The sequence below is a fragment of the Microcaecilia unicolor genome, chromosome 4 (assembly GCF_901765095.1).
Source record: "Microcaecilia unicolor chromosome 4, aMicUni1.1, whole genome shotgun sequence".
Lineage (NCBI taxonomy): Eukaryota > Metazoa > Chordata > Amphibia > Gymnophiona > Siphonopidae > Microcaecilia > Microcaecilia unicolor.
The window spans coordinates 332544739-332564387 of NC_044034.1; the positions used below are offsets into that span (position 1 = coordinate 332544739).

The window sequence follows — 19649 nt, forward strand, 5'->3', positions numbered from 1 at the left end:
CCAGTGGTAACCCCCAAATATTTACACTAGTGCTGGAAATGCTGCACGCACTGGGGGTGGAACTACTGCCGGCGCCTGCATTGGGGCCGGCGGTAGTTCCGGATTGCCATGTGGCTTACTGCTGCTTTGTAAAAGGGCCCCTATATGAGCACATCCTGTAAAGGAACTATAGAACATTCTATATTAGGTGAACCAATGAACAGAAGCAAAGATTGTTGTGCCCTTGGAGCTGTGTGCGCAGATTTACCTTCAGTTTGTATTATACTGACAGTCTTAAGCAAATATAAGCTGTTTCCTGCTTTGGTCTTTTAACCTTTGCACCCACATATTAAATGTTGCATGTGATCTCCTTCTCTCCAGTTCATAGAAACCTGCCTTGCTATTACTTCAGCCAGATAACAACCTCTGACTCTGTTGGTGGTCAAATTCAGAGCCCCTATTCTTTTGGATAGTACTCTATATCTCTCCCTCTGGAGAGAAAATTTCCATTTTGGCTCCCAGCATGGCAAGCAAAGTCACACAAGCCTCCATTTACCCCTGCAAATTTCATCGCCTTTTCACCGATTCAACATTCATCAACTGCAGCATTCATCTCCATTCATTCCTATGGAGGATGTTCAGGAGCCCAGTCTAGAAACATAAAAAACATAACGGTAGATAAAGCATCCGCAGTCTCCTCTCCCTAAGCAATCCCACATGCCTGTCCCATACTTCCTTGAAATCAGATACAGTCCACCACCGCCACTGGGAGTCTTTTCCACGCATCCACCAAGCTTTCCGTTAAAAAATTATTTCCTTAGATTCCTGATCCTATAACCTCTTAATTCATCTTACAGCCTCTCATTCTGGAGTTTCGCTTCATTTGAAGAAGGCTCACCTCCTGTACATTAATGCCATGGAGATATTTAAACATCTCTATCATATCCCCTCTCTCCTGCCTTTCTTCCAGAGTATACATATTGACAGTGTGTTTTTTCTAAAGAAAAAGGTGTCGGTACTCAAATGCGAGGCCACCCTTTAGGGGTAGGGTGATCACTGAGGGACCCACCTCATAATAGCCAGAGCCCCTGCAACCAGTCACAGAATCTATGACAAGGCAGAATTGGTGAGTAGGGCCTGAGCTTTTTCATTTAAACCTGGGGACAATGGGTCAATTTTAGCAGGCAATGGAAAAGGGGCTAGTACTCAGTACCCCCAAGTACCCCCTCAAAAAAGCCCTGCATATTGAGGACTATAAGTCTGTCCCCATACGCTTTATGACAGAGACCACTGACCAGTTTTGTAGGCATCTCCTGGACCGAGTGTCAAGACTCTTGAGGCTTGATAACTTGAGGCCTCAATATCTTGGAGTATATCCTTGGCACACCAATCACCCGAAGTCTCTATTATTTTTATGAAGTCTCTTTTATTGAATAAATCACAGATAATTTGCTCACAGATAGATGTTAAGAGGTGCTGCTCCAGGACACTGAGACTCCTTAATCTGAGAGCTGTTGGGGGTGGAGATCTGAGGAGAGGTAACTATATTGCGGGGGGGGGGGGGGGGGGGGAAGGATAGTTGAACAGGTAGAAATGGTTCAAAGCTGGGTGACTGGAATGTGCGATATCTCATTAAGGAGGAGATATTTTCAAAAACCAGGTTCGTACAGGGAGTTTCAGCAAGATGATCCATGCTCCATGTCTCTGGCTAGATGGTGGTGGAATGCCTCATGGCTGAAAGGACAAAGAGGTGTTGAGGCTTCACACAGGCTCAGGGAGGAGCTGATAGAGACCAATGGGGACAGAGCCTGCCATCGGGTAGCAAGGGGTGATCCTAGAGGACGGCTCTCGATTGGGGGGAAAGGTCATACCAGAGATAGTGAGAATGACCAGGAAATGATAGCAGGAAGACAAAAGAGCCAAGCTTGGCAGAGAGAGAGAGAGGAGGTCTGGGCAGCCTCACAACCAGTGGCAACAGTTCTTACACAGCCAAGCAAGTGTGGTTGCAATGCCTGTGAACTACATTACCCACAGTGCATTGCTCATGTATCTTTGCAGTGATGGTCCTTAGAACTGAGAATAACAGTAAAAGCATTACACACATTTTAGGATCACGTTATTATCTAGTGCGGGGCTGTCAGAGGACAGAACACCGAGTACATCCTGTTTATATCTTTTTTCAAGGTGTGGTCTTCAGAACTGCACACAATATTCTAAATGGGGCCCCACCAGAGACTTATACAAGGGCACTAGCACCTCTTTTTTTTCTGCCAGCCATTCCTCCCCCTATGCACCCTAACATCCTTCTGGCTTTGACCGTTGCCTTTTTTACCTGTTTAGCTCTTCTTTTGTGCACAGAAGTATTTCACTTCCTATACTATACTGTTCCTTTGGATTTTTGCAGCCCAAATGCCTGACCCTATATTGTTTAGCATTAAATCTTAGTTGCCAATTTCTGGACCATTCGTCAAGCTTCACTAGATCCCTCCTCATGCTATCCATGCCCTCTGGGCTGTCTACCCTATTACAGAGTTTGGTATCATCTGCAAAAAGACAAACCTTACCAGACGGTCCTTCCACAATGTCACTCACAAAGATGTTAAAAAGAGCCAGCCCAAGGACAGATCCCTGTGGCATACCACTAATAACATCCTTTTCCTCAGAGCAAACTCAATTACCGCTACCCTCTGTCTCCTTCTACTTAACCAATTTTTAACCCAATCAGTCACTTTACGTCCATACCATCCTGTCAGTGATTGTTGAACTGGAGACGATTAATTCAGAGAGGCTATGCCAGGCTCTTGTTTCAACAGTCTGCATGTAGTAAGTTACCTTATCTTGCTGCACCATCTCTGGCCGTCTTCAAATCTAAGCTAAAAGCCCACCTTTTTGATGCTGCTTTTAACTCCTAACCCTTATTCACTTGTTCAGAGCCCTTATTTTATCATCCTCACTTTAATATTCCCTTATCTCTTGTTTGTCCTGTTTGTCTGTCCTAATTTGATTGTGAGCTCTGTCGAGCAGGGTCTGTCTCTTCATGTTCAAGTGTACAGTGCTGCGTACATCTAGTAGCGCTATAGAAATGATAAGTAGTAGTAGTAATTTGTATTAAACAATTGTAAACTAAGAGACTATGGGGCTCATTTTCAAAGGACTTAGACTTACAAACTTCCATAGGTTACTGTGGAACTTTATAAGTCTAAGTGCTTTGAAAATATGCTTCTGAGTCTCTTCTATGTATGTTGGTCTGATTTAGCTAATTATTGAATATTGCACTGGAAATGCAGTATAAGAACAGCATGAAGATCATAAGGACTATGGTCAGCAAATTTGTTAGACCTAAACAGCTTAAATTCATCTTTTAACAGGTATATGCGCTTATCAGAGACAGAGAGAGAGAACTTGATCTAAATCTTATCTTTTCAGGCCTAACTTCAGAGATCTGCTTGGACAGGTCAGCACAAACTATTCTAGGGATTCATAACTTGAAAAGTTGTACAGGTTTTTGCTGAGGTGACCAAAGGTGGCTATTCTGTTTTGTAAATCGGATCTTATTCATTTTTCTTAGAAGTAGAACCATGAGTGCAGGGATGCTATGAAAGAGGTGTCACTGTGTTCCTGTGTAAAGGATGTGTTTGACATGGCCTAGGTTGCTTTGATAGCCAAGGTTTATTGGATTCATCCTTCCATAGCACAGGCTCCAAAGGAGAAATTTTGGTGATCATTCCTTATAATTCAACATCATCTGGAGGCTCACTAGAGATAGAGAAAGTACCTGCATGTAAACAAAAAAGTAAACCACTTTGTTTGTGCCCCAGAAAGGTGGTATATCAAATCCATGACCCTTTACTAGTCTGGCTGGGTTCATACAAAGGAAATTAGCAGGTAAGACTTGTGTATATATTTTTTTTTTGGGGGGGGGGGGGGGGGGGAGGAGTTCCAATATGTCTATTTGTTTTAGGTCACCGATGGGTTAAGTCTGTCCTGGGTGAAGGTGGTAGATCTTGTTGGCCAGCTGTCATAGTGCAGATTTGGAAGTAAGCTTTAGATGGGTATGCAGTGCATTTTTCAGGGTTGGTGAGGAGAGGAAGGCCGACAGTTGCTCAGAAGCGCATGGTTCGGGATAAGGTATCTTTCAAAGATAGCACCAAAATAGGGAAGATAGGGTATCCTGTTAGTGAGGTTGCAAAAGAGACCGTAGTAGATCAGGTTTCCTAAAATAAAAATCAGACAAAAGATTGCAAATTAATACTGTCAAGTACTAAGCATCATGTAAATGGGAGCAACAAACATACTTTGAAATGTCTATATGCGAATGCCAGGAGCCTAAGAAATAAGATGGGAGAGTTAGAATTTATTGCACTAAATGAAAAATTAGATATAATAGGCATCTCTGAGACCAGGTGGAAGGAGGATAACCAGTGGGACACTGTCATACCGGGGTACAAATTATATCGTAGTGACAGGGTGGATCGAATTGGTGGAGGGGTAGCATTGTATATTAACGAGAGCCTTGAATCAAATAGATTGAAAATTCTGCAGGAAACAAAACACTTCTTGGAATCACTGTGGATTGAAATTCCACGTGTAAAGGGGAAAAGGATAGTGATAGGAGTGTACTACCGTCCGCCTGACCAGGATGAACAGACAGATGCAGAAATGTTAAAGGAAATTAGGGACGCAAATAAACTAGGCAACACAATAATAATGGGTGATTTCAGTTACCCCGATATTGACTGGGTAAATGTAACATCGGGGCACATTAGGGAGGTAAAATTCCTTGATGAAATCAAGGACTGCTTTATGGAGCAGCTGGTACAGGAGCCGACGAGAGAAGGAAAAATTCTAGACCTAGTTCTTAGTGGAGCGCATGATCTGGTGCGGGAGGTAATGGTGCTGGGGCCGCTTGATAAGAGTGATCATAATATGATCGGATTTGATATTAGCTTTGAAGTAAGTATACATAGGAAATCAAGTACGTTAGCGTTTAACTTTAAAAAAGGAGACTATGATAAAATGAGAAGAACAGTGAAAAAAAAATTTACAGGAGCATCTTTGAGGGTCAAAAATTTACATCAGGCATGGATGCTGTTCAAAAACACCATCCTGGAAGCCCAGGCCAAATATATTCCGCGTATTGAAAAAAAGAGGACAGAAGACCAAACGACATGGTTAAAAAGTGAGGTGAAGGAAGCTATTAGAGCTAAAAGAAAATCCTTCAGAAAATGGAAGAAGGAACCAACTGAAAATAAAAAGAAACAGCATAAGAAATGTCAAGTCAAATGCAAAGCGCTGATAAGGAAGGCTAAGAGGGACTTCGAAAAAAAGATTGCATTGGAGGCAAAAACACATAGTAAAATTTTGTTTAGGTATATTAAAAGCAGGAAGCCAGCAAAAGAATTGGTTGGACTGCTAGATGACCAAGGAGTAAAAGGGGCGATCAGGGAAGACAAAGCCGTAGCGGAGAGATTAAATGAATTCTTTGCTTCGGTCTTCACTGAGGAAGATTTGGGTGGGATACCAGTGCCGGAAATGGTATTCAAAGCTGACGAGTCGGAGAAACTTAATGAATTCTCTGTAAACCTGGAGGATGTAATGGGGCAGTTCTACAAACTGAAGAGTAGCAAATCTCCTGGACCGGATGGTATTCATCCCAGAGTACTGATAGAACTGAAAAATGAGCTTGCGGAGCTATTAGTAATATGTAATTTATCCTTAAAATCGAGCGTGGTACCGGAAGATTGGAGGGTGGCCAATGTAGCACCGATTTTTTAAATAGGTTCCAGAGGAGATGCGGGAAATTATAGACCGGTGAGTCTGACGTCGGTGCCGGGCAAAATGGTAGAGACTATTAAGAACAAAATTACAGAGCATATTCAAAAGCATGGATTAATGAGACAAAGTCAACATGGATTTAGTGAAGGGAAATGGTGCCTCACCAATCTACTACATTTCTTTGAAGGGGTGAACAGACGTGGATAAAGATGATCCGGTTGATTGTGTGTATCTGAATTTTCAGAAGGCGTTTGACAAAGTACCTCATGAAAGACTCCAGAGGAAATTGGAGAGTCATGGGATAGGAGGTAGTGTTCTATTGTGGATTAAAAACTGGTTAAAAGATAGAAAACAGAGAGTAGGGTTAAATGGTCAGTATTCTCAATGGAGAAGGGTAGTTAGTGGGGTTCCCCAGGGGTCTGTGCTGGGACCGCTGCTTTTTAACATATTTATAAATGACCTAGAGATGGGAGTAACTAGTGAGGTAATTAAATTTCCTGGTGACTCAAAGTTATTCAAAGTCGTTAAATCGTGGGAGGATTGTGAAAAATTACAAGAGGACCTTACGATACTGGGAGACTGGGCGTCTAAATGGTAGATGACGTTTAATGTGAGCAAGTGCAAAGTGATGCATGTGGGAAAGAGGAACCCGAATTATAGCTACGTCATGCAAGGTTCCATATTAGGAGTCATGGACCAAGAAAGGGATCTAGGTGTCGTCGTTGATGATACATTGAAACCTTCTGCTCAGTGTGCTGCTGTGGCTAAGAAAGCAAATAGAGTGTTAGGTATTATTAGGAAAGGAATGGAAAACAAAAATGAGGATGTTATAATGCCTTTGTATCGCTCCATGGTGTGACCGCACCTCGAATATTGTGTTCAATTCTGGTCGCCGCATATAGTGTAATTAGAAAAGGTGCCGAGAAGGGCGACAAAAACGATAAAGTGGATGGAACGACTTCCCTATGAGGAAAGGCTAAAGCGGCTAGGGGGGGAGGGGGAATGGGGCTTGATATACCGCCTTTCTGTGGTTTTTGTAACTACATTCAAACAGTTTACATGGTATATACAGGTACTTATTCGTACCTGGGGCAATGGAGGGTTAAGTGACTTGCCCAGAGTCACAAGGAGCTGTAGTGGGAATCGAACCCAGTTCCCCAGGATCAGAGTCTGCTGCACTAACCACTAGGCTACTCCACTCTTCAGCTTGGAGAAAAGGCGGCTGAGGGGAGGTATGAGTAGAGGTCTATAAAATAATGAGTGGAGTTGAACGGGTAGATGTGAAGCGTCTGTTTACGCTTTCCAAAAATACTAGGACTAGGGGACATGCGATGAAGCTACAATGTAGTAAATTTAAAACGAATCGGAGAAAATGTTTCTTCACTCAGCATGTAATTAAACTCTGGAATTCGTTGCCAGAGAATGTGGTAAAGGCGGTTAGTTTAGTGGATTTTAAAAAAGGTTTGGACGGCTTCCTAAAGGAAAAGTCCATAGACCATTATTAAATGGACTTGGGGAAAATCCACTTTTTCTGGGATAAGCAGTATAAAATGTTTTGTACTTTTTTGGGATCTTGCCAAGTATTTGTGACCTGAATTGGCCACTGTTGGAAACAGGATGCTGGGCTTGATGGACCCTTGGTCTTTCCCAGTATGGCAATACTTACGTACATTGCAAGTGCTCTGAATAGAATATGTATTAGTGCATAATAGTGAGAAACACTGTGTTCCAAAAGAGAGGTTTCTTGTTGGCAGCATTACTGATTATATGAAGTCAGCTGTACTGATTATCTTTTTTATTTTTTTTTTCTTGGATCTGGCAGTTTTCTTCAGCTACTTGGGGCTTCCAGCTCATTCCAGTTGGGATCTAACCCATTGATCATTCACAATTACCTGGGGATATTTTCTACTATTTTACTGTTCCTCTTAGCTTGAATTGGCAGATAACATACCAGGGCTTCTTCAGGAACCCAGCAATCATAGGACCTGAATAATAGCTTTTGGGTGTTGTCATTGCACGATGACACTGACTCCCTCCCCACCATGAAACTTTTTATATTTTATTTTAGATCATTTATACCCCGCTTTTTACCACAGTTTAGCAGTCTCAAAGCGGCTTACAATGAACTAATGAAACAATTACAATGACAGTAGAGAGGGTAGAAGGAATAGAGAAAGAGGGGAAGGGAAGGGAATATAAATACAATATTTAAACATTTTTATTGACAACAGTGAAATAAAATCAAGAAACCACAAACAGGCCAGGTACATTACAACCATCATCCATTTTCAATATAAATTCCATGTTTCTCCTATCCCCTTAATGATCAATAAACCTTAGTCTCCAGTCATAATGAAAATTCTAGCTTCACTAATGATATGTAAGTAAATTCCATATACCTTCCCTTCCCCCTTATCCCAACCCAATATATCATTGACTAAGGGATCTGAATGTCTGGGTTCTTATGGCTCCCAGATCCCCTTAAAACAAGATTAACTCATCTCTCCCTCCCTCCCCCCCCCCCCCAGCCCAAGAAGCTTTTTAATGCTGCGTCTGCAACATCTTTGTTGCAATGTTTGCATATGTATTATTGTGTGTGCTTTGTTGTACTCCGCCCTGGGTAAGGATGGATTATAAATATTAAGAAATGATCCAGGGAACAAAAAATCTGACCCAATAATCAAACACAGCAAGCCAGCTCCCTGTACTGATGGTATCACTGACACCAAAGTCCAAGATAAAAATAAGAAGTGGCACACACCCTTTTCTCAGAACTCACAGAGCAAGCATAGGTAGCCAGATGAAAAATTATGCAACACAAAAGGTGGAATACCATTACATTTATAAAGATTTTTTTATTCAAAACATTTTGACTACTTTTCACATTTAAACTGTTAAATATTTTTAATCAAATTTAATAAATGCATGCATACACTGAGAGAATGATTAAATAACCCTCAAAAGTTCACAGTAAGCTGGAGCAAAACATGAAAAAAGATAAATAATACTCTATTAGAGTTGACGGGTAATGGATCTTGAAATAATTATTCAGCAAAATAAGAGCTGCAAAACAAAGTTTACTCTTCTCCCCTTTTGCTGTCTTTGGCTTATCCATTGCCCTCTTCTAGGTGAAGCACTATTTGACATCAGGGCTGTTATTCTCCTGGAATGTCTCAAGATTCATTATCTGCAAGCTCTACTAGGAGAAGCAGTATAATTTTTTTTCATATTTTTTCAGGTTTTGCTCCAGCTTTGATGTGGACTTTGGAGAGTTTCTTGACTCTTTTATAGACATGTTTTGCGCAATTGATAGCACTTGTTGGAGAGGATCAACTGGTCAATTTGTCCATCAGTTCGTACACATAGGTTTGTTTGCACAATTGTGAATAAACCTATACATACAGAGAGAGAATAAGCTGGCGTCAAGAGCTATGGGTGGCAGCATGCAAGACCCTGACACTCAGACTGTGGAGAGACATCTCAAAAAGAATGAGGTACAGGCAAGATTCCCATTCCTGCAGGCAGAAAGAAAGAGATACCGGTCATGATAGAAAGGAGGAGCTAGTGAGTTTCCCAGCCCTACTGGCATGTGAGAGCTGCAGTGGTGGGGTGAGAGGGAAAGAAAGATAAGATGAGGGGAGGGAGGGAAGAGAAGAGGAAAAATAAATGGAGCAGGCAGAGATGACTCAAACCCTTCCAACATTCATAGTCTCTCAGCACTCTCAAATCATCCCCTCCCAGCACTCACACTTTGCATGCCACTCTTTTAGCTTCCCTTGTAATAACTCAGCTCACTTTCAACTCTCATCATTTCTACATCCACTTGTTCACCCCCCCCACCCCCACCCTTGCCACTCACGCAGTCCCATCCAGTAACTACTCATAATACCCCATCTCCTCACTCACATACTTTACTGACAGAAGAAATGGACAGAGATTTAAATGAAGACATTCAAAATATATCTGTGAAAGGGGAAGTATTACTAAGGAGAAATCAGGCCTTACCTGCTAATTTTCTTTCCTTTAGACCCTCCAGACCGGGTTATGTGTGCCTACCAGCAGAGGGAGACTGAGAACATCTGATTTTAAGAACTGTATATCTTCCCTGTGTAGTCCCCAGCCAGTCAGTATTTCAGTTGCAAAGCAGAGCAACGGGCAGAACCCCGTCAGTTGTACCTGGCACCAAGAATAAACCCAAGAATGGTTAAGGGTGTGCTTCTCAACAATCTGGCATTACCAAACTCCACAAAGTTCCCGTGACCACTAAGATATTCAATATCAAGTACCTTTGTCTTTGTATTTTATTTTATTGTAGAGTACATTATATTTTATAGTTGTCTATGCAAAAAGCCAACAAACAACCACAGCAACTCCGACTCCTAAAACTAGAACCTCAACCAGAGCAGCACACTCAGAAGACACGGGCAAACCACCCAACGCCATGCACTGTAATCTTTTCACACAAATACAAAGGTTGGGCTCTTGACCGGTCTGGTAGATCTAAAGGAAATTAGCAGGTAAGGCCTAATTTCTCCTTCCTTAGCAACACTCCAGACTGGTCAAGATGCTTGGGAAGTACCAAAGCAGTAACTGCTGAGGGCAGGACCCCCAAAAACCAGAAGACAAAACAGCTGCTCCAAAATCTGCATCCTGCCTGACATGCACATCCACTCTATAATGCTTCACAAAAGAATGCCGCAACAACCACACCGCTGCCCTGCAAATATCCAGGAATGGAATCCTACTTCTCTCTGCCCAGGAAGCAGCGATGCCCCATATGGAATGTGTCTTGAGGGCCTCTAGAACAGGACAACCCTTCAGATGGTAAGCTGATGCAATGGCCTCCTTTAGCCACTATGCAATAGTCACCTTGGAAGCCGCAGCCCCCTTTTTTGGGACCACCGACAGGAACAAACAATCTGTCCGTGAGGCGAGAATCATCAGTCTTCCACAAGTACTGTTTCAACACTCTGTTCACATCCAAGTGTGCCAGCCGACGCTGAATGCCATCCCTGTCCTATTCCTCAGAAAAGGCTAGGTAATGACCTGCTTCACATGAAAGTCTGAAATCACTTTGGGCACAAATGAAGGAACCGGCCACAGAGTCACCTTTTCCCTGGAAAAAAATCTGGAAAGGTTCCCTACAAGACAAGGCCTGCAACAAAATCCTGCAGGCTGAAGAAATGGCTATCAAAAACACAGTCTTCAATGTGAGATCTTTGTAAGCACTCTTCTCCAACGGTTCCAATGGACCAGCCAGTGCCTCCAAGACCAAATTTAGATCCCAAGATGGAACAAAGGGGAGTGCCTATGTGACTGGATAACATTCAGTCCTTGAAGGAACCACAGCACATGCAGGTAAGTAGCCAAGACCTGTCCCTGAACCTCCCATTGAAACAAGACAAAGAGGCCAACGCCAGACCCCAGTTGAAATCATCTTGCAGAAACTCTGATACCTCTGGAACAGAAACACGAAAGGACCGATACCCCTTAACCTGGCACCAGGCCTCGAAAATCCGCCAGACCCTGACATAGTCCATTTAAGAGCCATACCGTAAGCAAGAATGGAGCCAGGTCAGGCATCGCGATTGGACCCTGAAGAAGCAGGAAGTCCAGACCCTGAAGATGTAGAGGGTCCCCGACCATCAGATGAATGAGATCTCCATACCACGGCTTCCGGGGCCACTAGAATAACCGGGCCAGAATGTACCTCCACACATTGGATGACCCGACCTATCAGTGGCCATGGAGGGAAGACATACAGAAGAATGTGGGTTGGCCAAGGGAGAATTGATACCTTATGACCATGGATTCTTCCAAGAACTGAAAAACCGCAGCACCTGCATGTTGCTGGACGTCACTATGAGATCCAACACTGGCCTGCCCCAAATCCACACTATACGATGGAAGACCGGTGTAGCCAGAGACCACTCTCCCCAGATCCAAGATATGCCTGCTGAGGAAGTCTGTCTGAGTATTGTCCACACCCACCACATGGGATGTCGGGAGGCCTGCAGATGAACCTCTTCCCAGTAAAGCAGCAATGCTGTAGGCGATGGCTGTGGCGTTGTCTGAGAGAACTTGCTCGACTGCCTTCGAGGAGAGACATGAAGTGTTCCAGAGCCAGGCGAATTGCCCTGGTCTCATCCTGTTGATCAACCACTGGTGCTCCAACTCAGACCAGCAACCCTGCGCTACCTCGCCAAGGCAATGGCCGCTCCAATAGAGAAGACTGGCATCCATAGTGACCACTAACCAATCCAGAGGCTCCAACACCACTCCCTTCTCCAGATTGCCTTCAGAGCCAACAGCGCAGACTACACCGCAGCTTCCTCCCAAGAGAAGCAGCCACAACTCCAGCTCCTGCAGAAACCAGTGGAAAAGAAGGGAGCGCTGCAATGGTCACATGTGAGCCTGGGCCCAGGGAACCACCTCCAGCGTTGCCACCATGGACCCCAACACATAAAGATGGTCCTGTGCCCTAGGAGCCCATACCGAGAGAAGAGCGCAAATCTGACTTTGAAGCTTCTCGATCCAGGCCTGGGGCAGGAAGACTCAACCCACCTGAGTGTTGAACCAAACCCCTAAATACTCCAGGCACTGAGCGGGACAAAGATTACTCTTGACCAGGTTCACCACCCAGCCCAGAGACTCCAAAAACTGCACCACCCAAACTGTCAGATATTTTGCCTGAATCAGCCAGTCCAGATAAGGAAGAACCCGGATCCCCTCCTTATTAAGGGCAGCCGCCACTACCACCATCACGTCATCCGAGTCGCTGTTGCTAGCCTGAATGGAAGAACGCAAAATTGAAAATGCTCTCCTAAGATGGAAAAATGCAGAAAACGCTGATGGTACTGCCAAATAGGGATGTGGAGATACACCTCCGTGAGATCCAAGGAAGTGAGGAACTCGCCCTTCCGATCCGCTGCAATCACCGACCACAGCATCTCCATAGAGAAAGAAGGCACCTTTAGAAACCCCTTGACACACTTGAGATCCAGAATCGGCCGACAAGAATCTTCCTTCTTGAGAACCACAAACTAAATCGAATAACATCCCAGCCTGCGTTCTGCGCTGGGCACGGGAACCACAGCCTTTAACTGAAGAAGATGAACCAGAGTGTCCTGGATCGCCCCTGCCTTCAGATGGGAGCACCAGGGAGACTCCAAAAAAGAGATCTGGAATAAGACGCTTGAACTCCAGTGCATACCTATCTCAAATCACCTCCAAGACCCACTGGTCCTCTGTCACCTGGGTCCACCTCTGGTAAAACCCCGTAAGCAAGTACTCACGGGTACCAGAGGCTGGACCCCAACACCTTCATTGAGAGGCACGAGAAGTTCCGGCAGCCCTTGTGCCCAAGTCGCAACTGCCCCGATGGCTACTCCAAAGAGACTGCATCCTCTGGAAAAAAAACAACCTCATCGGGTCCCACTAAACCAGCCCGGGCAATAACACTTTTCATCCCTAAAACGCCTTTAGGATGACACACTGCTACCACCTATTTTAGGTAAACGTGGAGCCTTTTTATCACTAAAACTGCAAACCAGCTTGTCCAACTCCTCCCCGAAGAGCATAGAGCCTTTGAAAGGAAGAGAGCACAGCTTAGATTTGGATGCAGCATCCACAGCCTAACTCCGAAGCCATAACCCTACAGGCCCACAAGCACCAGGGACATATTCTTAGCTGAGGCCCTCAACAAATCATACAGAGCATCCACTAAAAAAGATGTTCGCATCTCAAACTTAGCCACCTCCTGGACCAACACCTCCCTCTCCAGAGAAGGGATCATTCAGCACCTTTTCTGGCCACCAAAAGGAGGCCCTGGATACCAGGCCCCTACAGATAGACATCTGAAAAGCCAGCACTGACAGGTCGAAACTGCACTGTCTATCCTGAGGGTCTGGTTGAGTGAAAGGCAACAGAGGATAGTGGTAAATGGAGCTCATTCTGAGGAAAAGGACGTTACCAGTGGTGTGCCGCAAGGTTCTGTTCTTGGGCTGGTTCTTTTTAACATTTTTATAAATGATATTGCTGAAGGGCTGGCTGGTAAGGTTTACCTGTTTGTGGATGATACCAAAATCTGCAATAGGGTAGACACCCCTGATAGTGTGGATAACATAAGGAAGAACTTAGCAAAGCTAGAGGAATGATCTGGAATTTGGCAGCTTAGATTTAATTATAAAAAAAAATGCAGGGTCGTGCATTTGGGCTTCAAAAACCTGAGGGAACAGTACAGTTTAGGAAGTAAGGAACATTTGTGCATGAAAGAGGAGCAGGACTTGGGTGTGATTATATGTGATGATCTTAAGGTGGCCAAACAGGTAGAAAAGGCGATGGCAAAAGCTAGAAGGATGCTTGGGTGCATAGGGAGATGAATGGCCAGTAGAAAAAAAGGAGGTAATGATTCCGCTGCATAAGACTCTGGTGAGACCTCATTTAGAATATTGTGTACAATTCTGGAGACTTCACCTTCAAAAACGTATAAACAGGATGGAGTCGGTCCATAGGGCAGCTACTAAAATGGTCAGTGGTCTTCGTCATAAAGTGTGTGTGGACAGACTTAAAGATCTCAATATGTATACTTTGGAAGAAATGTGGGAGAGGATAGATATGACAGAGACATTTAAATACCTATGTGGCATAAATGCCCAGGAGGCGAGTCTCAATTGAAAGGAAGCTCTGGAACGAGGGGGCATAGGATAAAAGTGAAAGGGGATAGACTCAGAAATAACCTGAAAAAAAATACTTCTTCACCAAAAGGGTGGTGGTGAATTCATGGGACAGCCTCCTGGTGGAAGTGATGGAGACGAAAACAGTATCTGAATTCAAGAGAGCTTAGGGCAAGTACATAAGATCTCTAAGGGAGTTATAGGGAGAGTAGATGGCATGGATGGGCAGACTAGATAGGCATATGTTTTTTATTTGCCTACAGTTTTCTATGTCTTTATACTCAGCCTCCCCCACTCATCATTCATAACTCCCTGTCCACTCACTCATGCAGCTTCTTTTGCTACTCGTATGCTCCCCCAGGCACTCACTCACTTAGCCTCCTTATCATCCTCATCTATTCATGTAGCCTACATTTCTACTCATAACTTCTCCATCCACATACTCTCGGTTCAGAATCAACACGAACATATCTAAATCTGCACTACCCAAGCTGCAATGGTCTCAAATACAAATCAACTTACGCATCTAGCTTTTCCTACATAAGCACACAACTGTGGAACACATTACCAAAAGCCTTGAAAACGACGCACAACCACCTAAACTTCCGGAAATCACTAAAAACTAACCTATTCAAAAAGGCATACCCTGCCGATCCAACCTAAATGCCTGATTTCTGCAACACACAAAACTAAAGTACGTAATGGACATAACTCAACTCTTCCATTGTACGATCCCCTAATTGTGGCTGTGCCACATGAACTTTATCCTACCATAACATCACTTTGTATTTGTTCTACCTGGAGCCGGCAAACGCCTCTCCTTTACTCTGTAAGCCACATTGAGCCTACAAACAGGTGGGAAAATGTGGGATACAAATGTAATAAATAAGGGGAGGTCATTCCTGATTCCCTCCAGTGGTCATCTGGTTATTTATGGCATCTTTTTGTGCCTTATTTGTAATAAAAACAGGTCTAGCTCAAAACATCTTAAGTTTTAGTCCTGGGCGGTTTTGTTTTGTTCCATTATGGCTGAAAAACATCTAAGTCTCAGGAACACCCAAGTTCCGCCCTGAACACGCCCCTGGCACTCCCCCTTGAGATTTAGATGCACTTCTGGTGGACTTCAGAGATAAACGTCTAAAATAGGTTTCAAAAATACTGATTTGGACGTTTTTGTGAGAAAAATGTCTAAATGCAGACTTATGCTACTTTTTGGACATTTTTCTCTTTTGAAAATGAGCCCGATAGTAACCTTTGGAACTATGTAAGTCTTTGAAAATGAGCCGCCTGGTGTACCATGGTCTCTATTGCAACCTTGATATCAGGATGCTCTGTCTTCCCTGTATTGGTGATAGCTTTTAAAGATGCCTTGTTCCGAGCCATGCGCTTTTGAGTGGCTGTTGGCCTTCCCTCAGTTTCATCTGGGAGATAAACATGTGAGACTCAGTCAGTGGCGTACCGGGGGGGGGGGGGGGCGGTGGGGGGTGGTTCCGCCCTGGATGCACGCCGCTGAGGGGGGGGGGGGTGCTGCGCGCACGCGCGCCTGCCTGTCGGCTCTTCGTTTTCATGCTCCCTCTGCCCCGGAACAGGTTATTTCCTGTTCGGGGCAGAGGGAGCATGGAAACGAAGAGCCGACAGGCGCGCGGCACCCCCCCCCCCCCCCCCCAGCGGTGTGCACCCGGGGGGGGGGGGTTATTTCGCCGGGGGGGTCGCGCTGCACCGGGGGAGTTATTTCGCCGGGGGGGGGGGAGGGTGCTGCACCCAGGGGGCGGGGCGCATCGGCGATCCGCCCTGGGTGTTAGCGCCCCTAGGAACGCCACTGGACTCAGTGCAAAAGACTGGATAGCTCCCATCTCACCGCTGAACTGCTGCCTACATCTTATCTAATCTCAAACTTATACACCACACCAATTCCAGCTTGAGGTTCGAGGCAGTTTACATCAAAAGGGATTCACACAAAAGTGAAGACTTACATTTGCACATCAGTAAAAATAATTAAAATTTACCAAACAGAAATGTTTTTAGCTTCTTTCGAAGTTGCATATAGTTTGCTTCCAATTGGTGGTTTCTCTATTAAGTTGCTAATGGAATGAGAATATATAAGCTAAAGTCTCCTAAGTTATATGCTAGGCTATGCTAATATTTAGTTTTTATTATTACTATTTTAATGTTATTAATAGGTTCCCCTCTATGGATCTGAGTAGACTGTATTTCAAGGAGCTAATTACTGGCTGATAGAGATGCCTTAATTACATTTGTAGCCTCCTAATTGGTTCAAGGGCCTATAAATCAGAGATCAGGCCAGGGGTGTTGGGGGAGGGGGGAAATTAAGGTCTAAACTGAGGCTTCCTGTTCTTTATACTGATACTTTAGTAACTGTAAAATAGCCCCCTTAAATGCTAGCCTATAGAACTATAAGCAAATCTCAGTAATGGAAAGAATAAAGCACCAAGATGATCCACAGTGGTGAAAACAATTTCTTTATTGATTGCTGTATATTCAGTCTTGATCAGAATTAAGTACAAAAAGAGAGTTCCAGACAGACTCACTCAATGCAGGCCGTGTTTCGGCTTTCATGCTTTCATCGGGAGTTAACTTTTGGACCTGTACTTGTAGACTGTGTTTTAAAACTCAACAGAGTTGCTGCTAGCTCTGTTGAGTTTTAACCTAACTTCTGCGTTATAAGTACTGACCTCCGTAGCCATACAGCATGCATTATTTAACCTTTCCATTACTGCTGCTGAAGAAAGAAGTATTGCTTCTAACTTGCATCTGTTGCAGCTCTCATGAGCTTTGAGCAATGCAGTGTACAAACCAGGGGCATAGCCATGGGTGAGCCTGGGCCCATCCATTTTCATCCCAGGCCCACCCAGCAGAAAACCAGCCACTATCAGTCCCTCCTCCGTTGTTGCAGCTTCAGCAACGAAGTTATCCTTTGAAGGCAACTGCGGTCTCTCCCAGCTGCACACGTCAGCAGACAATCTGCAGCATCCGAAGATCCATAGCTGGGGAGATGTCATTCATTCTTTAGACTACAGCGCGGGACCAGCCACATGCCCTCTAACAGCTCTGTGCAGCGTTCCAAATCCGAGTCCCGCCCCTTAAAAACCCTTTAGTGGCCAATGTTCCCATCAATCTGTTCCCATATGGCTTATTACGGGAACATTGGACACTAAAGGGTTAAGACACAAACGTTCTGTTTCCGACACAGAGAAACAGGAAGTTTGTATCCTAAGGGGCGGGAGTCGGGATGCTGCAAAGCTGTTAGCGGGCATGCGGCTGGTCCTGCGCTGCAGTCTGAGGAATGGATGACATCTCCCTACGAATCTTTGGGTGATCTGGAGAAGTAGAGAAATGGGGAATAGGAGAGCTAGTGGGTGAAAAAAGGAAATGGAAATCTGACAGGTATCTGAAAAGTAAAACAAAGGAAAAGGGGTTAGACAGGATAAAATTTGGGTGGACAGAGAGCAGAAAAGAAAAAAAAAAGAGAGGAAAGAGCTAAAATGGAAAGGTCAATATGTCAGAGGCAAGTGAAGTGAGGGAATGGAACAAGAGAGGAGAAAAAGACAAATGGACAGCAGCTGCTTGAAAGAGAAATAGCAGAAAGATAGGAAAGTTCAAAAGAGAAACGATCAACATGATGGAAAAATAAAATGATCAGACAACAAAGGTAGAAAAGGCATTTTATTTTGAATCTTAACTGAATTATGATAGCTTGAGAAATGTGCATAGCAGATGTCACTTTCGTGGATGTGTTGGTATTATTTTGTGTAAGTTTTTTTATATAATATTTTATGCTCTATTAATTTGGATTTTGACTTATTTTAATTTTTTTTGGTGTGGTGTAGCATGTTAAATGTAATATTTGAGTGGGGGGAGGAGGGCATTACCCCCCCCCCCCACCCAAAAAAAAAAAAATAAACAACTATCTGGAAGAGGAAAGGGAAGGAGATAAATTTAAGACTGTGATGTTTCATGATTGTTAAGGGTGGGAATTGTCCTCCTTGGAGCAGTGGGAATTGGTTAGGTGGTAATTGTCCTAGGTGGCAATTTTCCAGATGGGAATTGGTGAGTGGGACTGTCCAGGTGGGAACTAACCTAGAACCTGCAGTATATGCCAAGGTTCCCAGTTCAATTTTTTTCTACATATTTTTATTTCTAATTTATGATCACTTGTTCTGTATTTGATGAGGGTCTGTTGGTGTGATTGCAATGGCAGGTGGGGAGATTGGAGGGGAGAAAGGGAGAAGAAGGAATTGGGGGGGGGGCTTCTTTATTTTCTGCCGAGGGTCCTAGCATGTCAAACACCAGTCCTGACCTTTGCTGTTGCTGGAGGGGATCCCTAAGCCCCATAAGCTGAGGACCTCCTCTGATGACAGCCAAAACTTCCTTCTACTAAGCTTAGCAGATGGCAGCAGCATCCTCGAGTCAACAAAAACTAAGCATGCCTGTAGCTCAAGGACTTGCTGCTGCTGCCCGCCAAGCTTGGTAAAATGGAGTTCTGCCATCTTCATAGGAAATCTTCAGCTGATAGTGCTTGGGGATCCTCATGAGCTAAAGTGTTTCTATTTTGAGTTGGGAGGTGCTGGGGGAGATGTGGAGAATAGGGGGAGGAAGGGGGTGGGGCAGAGAGAAAATTTTGTGCCCACCCACTTTGGGCTCAGGCCCACCCAAAATTGGCTTTCTGGCTATGCCACCAAACTGTAGTTGAACTCTCACTGTCTCAGGTCTCACAAGACTTGCCTTTGTCATTGCCACATCATGCAGCTTAAACCTAATAAGATCCACGATGGATGTAACATAGTAAGCAAGTTAGATACAGCACTTCTTTCTTTCGCTTTGGCAGTGAATTCAGAGGCATGAAATTGCAGACACCATGGCAGCCTAGTGCTTGAGATTTGTTTAGATATGATTTGTGAAAAGTTTGTTTTAATTAATCAGAACATTTTAACTATCTTATTATTTTTAATATTTTACTTTTTTTTTCTTTTACTGAGAACTTGTGGAAACCGTTGTGACTAGCAGTCAGGTTCATTTAAGATCTGTCAGAGCTGCATTTGATGTTTCCTGTAAACCAAGGTGAGGGGAGTTAAAACACAGCCTGTCCCTTCTCTGTCTCATTTCCCCATCATAGCTGAGAGCTCCTGTAGAAAGTGACACAGGTGCATCAGTTCTGCAATAGAGACTTCTCCCTCACCCCACCCATCAAATGACCTAGGT

At 44.1% G+C, this 19649-nt stretch overlaps 1 protein-coding gene across 3 annotated transcripts in view; it reads left to right on the forward strand.

Moving 5' to 3' along the window:
• PIWIL2 (piwi like RNA-mediated gene silencing 2) overlaps window positions 1–19649 on the forward strand; it is a 349150-nt gene that overhangs the window by 203031 nt on the left and 126470 nt on the right. The gene's annotated exons all lie outside the window — the stretch shown is intronic.